This window comes from Arachis hypogaea, chromosome 17, assembly GCF_003086295.3.
Source record: "Arachis hypogaea cultivar Tifrunner chromosome 17, arahy.Tifrunner.gnm2.J5K5, whole genome shotgun sequence".
NCBI lineage: Eukaryota > Viridiplantae > Streptophyta > Magnoliopsida > Fabales > Fabaceae > Arachis > Arachis hypogaea.
The window spans coordinates 43,197,744-43,206,783 of record NC_092052.1 but is presented as its reverse complement, the minus strand read 5'-3'; the positions used below and the strand labels follow the sequence as shown (position 1 = coordinate 43,206,783).

The 9,040-nt window shown below is 36.8% G+C and overlaps 1 non-coding gene across 1 annotated transcript; it reads right to left on the bottom strand.

The window, feature by feature from the left end:
* Positions 1–2,829: 2,829 nt before the first annotated feature.
* On the bottom strand, positions 2,830–2,933 carry LOC112767831 (small nucleolar RNA R71). The gene has a single exon (XR_003185271.1). It is a non-coding gene; the product is annotated as a small nucleolar RNA R71 (small nucleolar RNA).
* Between the last annotated feature and the right edge of the window lie 6,107 nt (positions 2,934–9,040).

Sequence of the window (9,040 nt, the reverse complement as noted above, 5' to 3'; positions counted from 1 at the left end):
AATTTATAAAAATAAATTATTCTATGTTCTTCAGAATTTTTAATAATGAATTCTAGAGTTTCTTCATGATTTGTTGAAGCCTGGCTGGCTGTCAAGCCATGTCTAAATTTTTGGACTGAGGGTTCCACTTATCATGGCAAGAGTCCTTGGACTCTCATTTAATCAGCTGTTATATGCCTGATTTGTATCTGCTGAAGCTTGGCTGGCCATTGGCCATGTCTGGTATTTTGGACCGGAGCTTTCACTGAAAACTTGGCTGGCTAGTAAGCCATGTCTAATTCCTGGACCGGAGCTTTAGACTAACATTGGATGATTCCTGAAATTCTTATTAAAAATTTTGAAATTCTCATTTTTCTTCTTCCAATTAATTTTTGAAAAATTCAAAATTTTTTTTAATAAAATCATAAAAACCAAAAATATTGTGTTTCTTGTTTAAGTCTTGTGTCAATTTTTAAGTTTGGTGTTAATTGCATCTTTTTAATTGTTCTTTAATTTTCAAAACTCATGCATGGTGTTCTTCATAATCTTCAAGTTGTTCTTGATGATTTGCTTTGTTTGATCTTTGCATTTTCTTGTTTTGTGTATTTTCTTGTTTTTCATATGCATTTTCAATTTGTTAGTGTCTAAACATTAAAAATTTTTAGGGTAAAGTACTAAATTGGTCCCCTAGGTTTGGGCGTAATTCTGTTTTGGTCCTTAAGGTTTAAAGTATTCTATTTGAATCCAAAAAAGTTTCATTTAGCATCAATTTAGTCCCACAGTGAGGTCAAAATTAAATAATTAACAAAATGTCCTACATAACAACAGTACAAGAACAAAATCGATAATCTGGAGAACAAGTACAAGCTCCAGAGGCATAAAATCAACCATTGATACATCAATACATTTATTTATTATTTTTTTATAATATAAATAAAATATTTTCTATAAAACTAAAGAAAATGATAAATAAATGTATTGATGCATCAATGGTTGATTTTGTGCCTCTGGAGCTTGTACTTGTTCTCCAGATTATCTATTTTGTTCTTGAACTGTTGTTATGTAGGACATTTTATTAATTATTTAATTTTGACCTCACTGTGGGACTAAATTGATGCTAAATAAAACTTTTTTGGATTCAAATAGAACACTTTAAACCTTAAGGACCAAAACAGAATTACGCCCAAACCTAGGGGACCAATTTAGTACTTTACCCAAATTTTTAAGTTTGGTGTCTTGCATGTTAGTCCTTTCTTAAAAATTTTCAAAAATAAATTCTTGGTGTTCATCTTGACATTCAAAGTGTTCTTGCATGCATTATGTGTTTTGATTCATAATTTTCATATTTTGAGTCTTTTTATTATTTTTCTCTTTCATCATTAAAAATTCAAAAATAAAAAAATATATTTCCCTTTTTCTTCTCATAAAATTCAAAAATTTGAGTTGACTTTTTCAAAAAATTTTAAAAATCTAGTTGTTTCTTATGAATCAAGTCAAATTTTCAATTTAAAAATTCTATCTTTTTCAAATCTTTTTCAAAAATCAAATCTTTTTCAATTTTTCTTTCATAATTTCGAAATTTTCAAAATTTACTTTCAAAATCTTTTTCTTATTTCTATTTCATATTTTCGAAATTAATGCTAACAATTAATGTGATTGATTCAAAAAATTTTAGTTTGTTACTTGCCTAGTAAGAAAGGTTCAATCTTTAAACTCTAGAATCATATCTTTTTAGTTTCTTGTTAGTCAAGTAATCAACTTTAATTTTCAAAGTCAAATCTTTTTAAATTTATTTTTCAAATCTTTTTCAAAATAAGTTTCAATCACATTTTTTTCAAAATCAATTTCAAAATCTTTTCTAACTTCTTATCTTTTCAAAATTGATTTTCAAATCTTTTTCAATTAATCTTATCTTGTTTGATTCTTATCTTTTTCAAAAATACCTAATTAATTCTCTCTCTCTAATTTTCGAAAATCACTAACCTCTTTTTCAAAATTCCTTTTTAATTAACTAATTATTTTAAATTTTAATTTAATTTAATTTAATTTTTCTTTTTTTAAAAAAAAATTTGAATTTTAACTTTAATTTTAAATTAAAAACAAAAATATTTTTTCATTTTATTTAATTTTCGAATTCTTCCCTCTCTCATCTCCTTCTAATTATTTATTTATCTACTAACACTTCTCTTCTTCTTAAAAATTCGAACCCTCTCCTTCTTTCTGTGTTCGAATTCTTTTTCTTCTCTTCTATTCACATAAAGGAACCTCTCTACTATGGCAAAGAGGATCCCTATTATTTTCTGTTCCCTTCTTTTTCATATGAGCAGGAACAAGGATAAGAACATTCTTGTTGAAGCTGATCCTGAACCTGAAAGGACTCTGAAGAGGAAGCTAAGGGAAGCTAAAGCACAACTCTCTGGAGAAAATCTGACAGAAATTTTCGAAAAAGAAGGAGACATGGCCGAAAATAATAACAATGCAAGGAATATGCTTGGTGACTTTACTGCACCAAATTCCAATTTACATGGAAGAAGCATCTCAATCCCTGCCATTGGAGTAAACAATTTTGAGCTAAAGCTTCAATTAGTTTCTCTGATGCAACAGAATTGCAAGTTTCATGGACTTCCATCAGAAGATCCTTTTTAGTTCTTAACTGAATTCTTGCAGATCTGTGATACTGTTAAGACCAATGGGGTTGACTCCGAGGTCTACAGGCTTATACTTTTCCCGTTTGCTGTAAGAGACAGAGCTAGAATATGGTTGGACTCTCAACCTAAGGATAGCCTGAACTCTTGGGATAAGCTGGTCACAGCTTTCTTAGCCAAGTTCTTTCCTCCTCAAAAGCTTAGCAAGCTTAGAGTGGATGTTCAAACCTTCAAACAGAAAGAAGGTGAATCCCTCTATGAAGCTTGGGAGAGATACAAGCAACTGACCAAAAAGTGTCATTCTGACATGCTTTCAGAATGGACCATCCTGGATATATTCTATGATGGTCTGTCTGAATTATCTAAGATGTCATTGGACCATTCTGCAGGTGGATCCATTCACCTAAAGAAAACACCTGCAGAAGCTCAAGAACTCATTGACATGGTTGCAAATAACCAGTTCCTGTACAATTCTGAAAGGAATCCTGTGAGTAATGGGACGCCTCAGAGGAAGGGAGTTCTTGAAATTGATACTCTAAATGCCATATTGGCTTAGAATAAAATATTGACTCAGCAAGTCAATATGATTTCTCAGAGTCTAAATGGATTGCAAGCTGCATCCAACAGTACTCAAGAGGCATCTTCTGAAGAAGAAGCTTATGATCCTAAGAACCCTGCAATAGTAGAGGTGAATTACATGGGGGAACCTTATGGGAATACCTATAATCCCTCATAGAGAAATCATCCAAATTTCTAATAGAAGGATCAACAAAAGCCTCAACAAGGCTTTAATAATGGTGGAAGAAACAGGTTTAGCAATAGCAAGTCTTTTCCATCATCCACTCAACAACAGACAGAGAATTCTGAGCAGAATCCATCTAGCTTAGCAAATATAGTCTCTGATCTATCTAAGGCCACTTTAAGTTTTATGAATGAAACAAGGTCCTCAATTAGAAATTTGGAGGCACAAGTGGGCCAGCTGAGTAAAAGAGTCACTGAAACTCCTCCTAGTACTCTCCCAAGCAATATAGAAGAGAATCCAGAAAGAGAGTGCAAGGCCATTACCTTGCTTGGTGTGGCCGAACCCAAAGAGGAGGAGGACGGCGTGAATCCTAGTGAGGAAGACCTCCTGGAATGCTCAGTGACCAATAAGGAGTTTCCCTTTGAGGAACCAAAGGAATCTGAGGCTCATTTAGAGACCATAGAGATTCCATTGAACTTCCTTTTACCATTCATGAGCTCTGATGACTATTCATCTTCTGAAGAATATGAAGACATTGCTGAAGAGCAAGTTGCTCAATATTTAGGAGCAATCATGAAGTTGAATGCCAAATTATTTGGTAATGAGACTTGGGAGGATGAACCTCCATTGCTCATCAAGGAACTAAATGCCTTGGTTCAGCAAACTCTACCTCAAAAGAAATAGGATCCTGGTAAATTCCTAATTCTCTATAACATAGGCACTATGACCTTTGAGAAGGCTCTGTGTGACCTGGGGTCAGGAATAAACTTAATGCCACTCTCTGTAATGGAGAAACTTGGGATCTTTGAGGTGCAAGCTGCCAGAATCTCATTAGAGATGGCAGACAACTCAAGAAAATAGGCTTATGGACTAGTAGAGGACGTGCTAGTAAAGGTTGAAGGCCTCTACATCCCTGCTGATTTCATAATCCTAGACACTGGGAAGGAAGAGGATGAATCTATCATCCTTGGAAGACCCTTCCTAGCCACAGCAAGAGCTGTGATTGATGTGGACAGAGGAGAATTAGTCCTTCAACTGAATGAGGACAACCTTGTGTTTAAAACTCAAGGATCTCCTTCTATAACCATGGAGAGGAAGCATGAAAAGCTTCTCTCACTGCAGAGTCAACCAAAGCCCCCACAGTCAAACTTTAAGTATGGTGTTGGGAGGCCACAACCAAACTCTAAGTTTGGTGTTGAACCCCCCACATTCAAACTCTAAGTTTGGTGTTGGGAGGTTCCAACAATGCTCTGAACATCTATGAGGCTCCATGAGAGCTCACTGTCAAGTTATTGACATTAAAGAAGCGCTTGTTAGGAGGCAACCCAATGTTATTTAATTATATCTGTTTATTTTCTATTATTATTTTATATTTTTTTTAGGTTGATGATCATGTAGAGTCACAAAAACTACTGAAAAATAAAAAATAGAATGAAAAGCAGCATTAAAAACAGCTCACCCTGGAGGAAGAGCTTACTGGCATTTAAACGCCAGTAAGAAGCATCAAACTGGCGTTTAACGCCAGAAAGAAGCATCAAGCTGGCGTTAAACGCCAGAACAGAGCATGGAAGTGGCGTTAAACGCCAGAAACAGGCTACATATGGGCGTTTAACGCCAAAAACAGGCAGCAGTCTGGTGTTAAACGCCAGTATTGCATACAAAGGGCGTTTTGCACGCCTAATTGGAGCAGGGATGTTAAGTTATTGACCCCACTGGATCTGTGGATCCCACAGGATCCCCACAGGATCTGTGGACCCCACAGGATCCTCACCTACCCCACCTCTTCTTCTCTTTTCTTCTCCCATCTTCCCCAAATACCCTTCACCAATCACCTCAATCACTCTTTCCCATCACCTCTTAACCATTCACATCCCTCCACTCTTCCCCATAAACCCCACCTATCTCCAAAATTCAAATTCTTTTCCCTCCCAAACCCAACCCTAATGGCCGAACCCTAAACTTCCCCCCACTCCTATATAAACCCCTCATTCCTTCTTCATTTTCACACAACACAACCCTCTCTTCTTCCCCTTGGCCGAATACACACCTCTCTCCCTCTCCTCCATTTTTCTTCTTTTTTCTCCTTCTTTCTTTCTTCTTTTACTCGAGGACGAGCAAACATTTTAAGTTTGGTGTGGTAAAATCATTGCTTTTTATTTTTCTATAACCATTAATGGCACCTAAGGCCAGAGAAACCTCAAGAAAGAGGAAAGGGAAGGCAATTGCTTCCACCTCTGAGTCATGGGAGATGGAAAGATTCATCTCAAAGGTCCATCAAGACCACTTCTATGAAGTTGTGGCCAAGAAGAAATTGATCCCTGAGGTTCCTTTCAAGCTCAAAAAGAGCGAATATCCAGAGATCCGACAAGAGATTAGAAGAAGAGGATGGGAAGTTCTCTCTAATCCTATTCAACAAGTCGGGATCTTAATGGTTCAAGAGTTCTATGCAAACGCATGGATCACTAGAAACCATGATCAAAGTGTGAACCCAAATCCAAAGAATTGGCTTACAATGGTTTGGGGAAATTACTTAGATTTCAGTCCGGAAAATGTAAGGTTGGCGTTCAACTTGCCAATGATGCAAGAAAACGCACGCCCCTACACTAGAAGGGTCAACTTTGATCAAAGGTTGGACCAAGTCCTCATGGACATATGTGTGGAAGGAGCTCAATGGAAAGTTGACTCAAGAGGCAAACCGATTCAATTGAGAAGACTGGACCTTAAGCCTGTAGCTAGAGGATGGTTGGAGTTTATTCAACGCTCAATCATTCCTACTAGCAACCGGTCTGAAGTTACTGTAGACCGGGCCATCATGATCCATAGTATCATGATTTGGGAGGAAGTGGAAGTTCATGAGATTATACCTCAAGAATTCTACAAGGTGGCTAACAAGTCTTCCACTTTGGCAAGGTTAGCCTTTCCTCACCTCATTTGCCACCTCTGCAATTTGGCTGGAATTGACATAGAGGGAGACATCCTCATTGATTAGGACAAGCCCATCACTAAGAAAAGGATGGAGCAAACAAGAGATCATGGACCTCAAGAAGACCATGAGGAAATTCCTCACCATGAAATCCCTGAGATGCCTCAGGGGATGCACTTTCCTCCACAAAACTATTGGGAGCAAATCAACACTTCCCTAGGAGAATTAAGCTCCAACATGGGATAACTAAGGGTGGAGCACCAAGAGCATTCCATCCTCCTTCATGAAATTAGAGAAGATCAAAGAGCTATGAGGGAGGAGCAACAAGACAAGGAAGAGACATAGAGGAGCTCAAGAGCACCATTGGTTCTTCAAGAAGAGGAAGACGCCACACTCACTAAGGTGGACCCGTTCCTTAATTTCCTTGTTCTTATTTTCCTGTTTTTCGTTTACTATGCCTTATGTTTTAATTATGTTTGTGTCTTTACTATATGATCATTAGTGTCTATGTGTCTATGTCTTAAGGCTATGAATGTCCTATGAATCCATCACCTCTCTTAAATGAAAAATGTTCTAAAAACAAAAGAACAAGAAGTACATGATTTTGAATTCATCCTTGAAATTAGTTTAATTATTTTGATGTGGAGACAATACTTTTTGTTTTCTGAATGAATGCTTGAATAGTGCATATATCTTTTGAATTTGTTGTTTATGAATGTTAAAATTGTTAGCTCTTGAAAGAATGATGAAAAAGAGAAATGTTATTTGATGATCTAAAAAATCATAAAAATGATTCTTGAAGCAAGAAAAGCAGTTAATAGAGAAAAGCTTGCGAAAAAAAAAAAAGAAGAAAAGAAAATTGGTGAAAAAAATATAAAAGAAAGAAAAAGAAAAAGCAAGCAGAAAAAGCCAAAAGCTCTTTAAACCAAAAGGCAAGAGCAAAAAAAGCCAATAGCCCTTAAAACCAAAAGGCAAGGGTAATAAAAAGGATCCAAGGCTTTGAGCATCAGTGGATAGGAGGGCCTAAAGGAATAAAATCCTGGCCTAAGCGGCTAAACCAAGTTGTCCCTAACCATGTGCTTGTGGTGTGAAGGTGTCAACTGTCAAGTGAAAACTTGAGACTGAGCGGTTAAATTCGAGGTACAAAGAAAAAAAGAGTGTGCTTAAGAACCCTAGACACCTCTAATTGGGGACTCTAGCAAAGTTGAGTCACAATCTGAAAAGGTTCACCCAGCTATGTGTCTGTGGCATTTATGTATCCGGTGGTAATACTGGAAAACAAAGTGCTTAGGGCCACGGCCAAGACTCATAAAGTAGCTGTGTTCAAGAATCAACATATTGAAGTAGGAGAATCAATAACACTATCTGAATTCTGAGTTCCTATAGATGCCAATCATTCTGAACTTCAATGGATAAAGTGAGATGCCAAAACTATTCAAGGGGCAAAAAGCTACTAGTCCCGCTCATCTGATTGGAGCTAAGTTTCATTGATATTTGGAATTTATAGTATATTCTCTTCTTTTTATCCTATTTTATTTTCAGTTGCTTGGGGACAAGCAACAATTTAAGTTTGGTGTTGTGATGAGCAGATAATTTATACGCTTTTTGGCATTGTTTTTACATAGTTTTTAGTATGAGTTAATTAGTTTTTATTATATTTTTATTATTTTTTTAAATAAAAATCACATTTCTGGACTTTACTATGACTTTGTGTGTTTTTCTGTGATTTCAGGTAATTTCTGGCTGAAATTGAGGGACTTGAGCAAAAATCAGATTCAGAGGTTGAAGAAGGACTGCAGATGCTGTTGGATTCTGACCTTCCTGCACTCAAAGTGGAATTTCTGGAGCTACAGGAGTCCAAATGGCACACTCTCAATTGCGTTGGAAAGTAGACATCCAGGGCTTTCCAGAAATATATAATAGTCCATACTTTGCTCGAGTTTAGATGACGCAAACTGGCATTCAACGCCAGCTTTCTGCCCTATTCTGGAGTTAAACGCCAGAAACAGGTTGCAAAGCAGAGTTAAATGCCAGAAACAGGTTACAAACTGGCGTTTAACTCCAAGGAAGACCTCTACACATGAAAGATTCAATGCTCAGCCCATGCACACACCAAGTGGGCCCGGAAGTAGATTTCTGCATCAGTTACTCATTTCTGTAAACCCTAGTAATTAGTTTAGTATAAATGGGACTTTTTACTATTGTATTTATATCTTTTGATCATTTTTAGATCTCTAGACCTCCATGGGAGGCTAGCCACTCGGCCATGTCTACCCTATTTTCACTTATGTATTTTCGACGGTAGAGTTTCTATACACCATAGATTAAGGTGTGGAGCTCTGCTGTTCCTCATGAATTAATGCAAAGTACTATTGTTTTTCTATTCAATTCAAGCCTATTTCTTCTCTAAGATATTCATTCGCACACAAGAACATGATGAATGTGATGATTATGTGACGTTCATCATCATTCTCACTTATGAACGCGTGCCTGACAAACACTTCCGTTCTACATGTAAACAAGCTTGAATGTGTATCTCTTAGCTTTCTGATTGTGAGATCAGAGTCTTTGTGGTATAGGCTAGAATTATTGGCGGCCATTCTTGAGGTCCGGAAAGTCTAAACCTTGTCTGTGGTATTCCGAGTAGGATCTGGGAAGGGATGGCTGTGACGAGCTTCAAACTCGCGAGTGCTGGGCGTAGTGACAGACGCAAAAGAATTACTGAATCCTATTCCAGTATGATCGAGAATC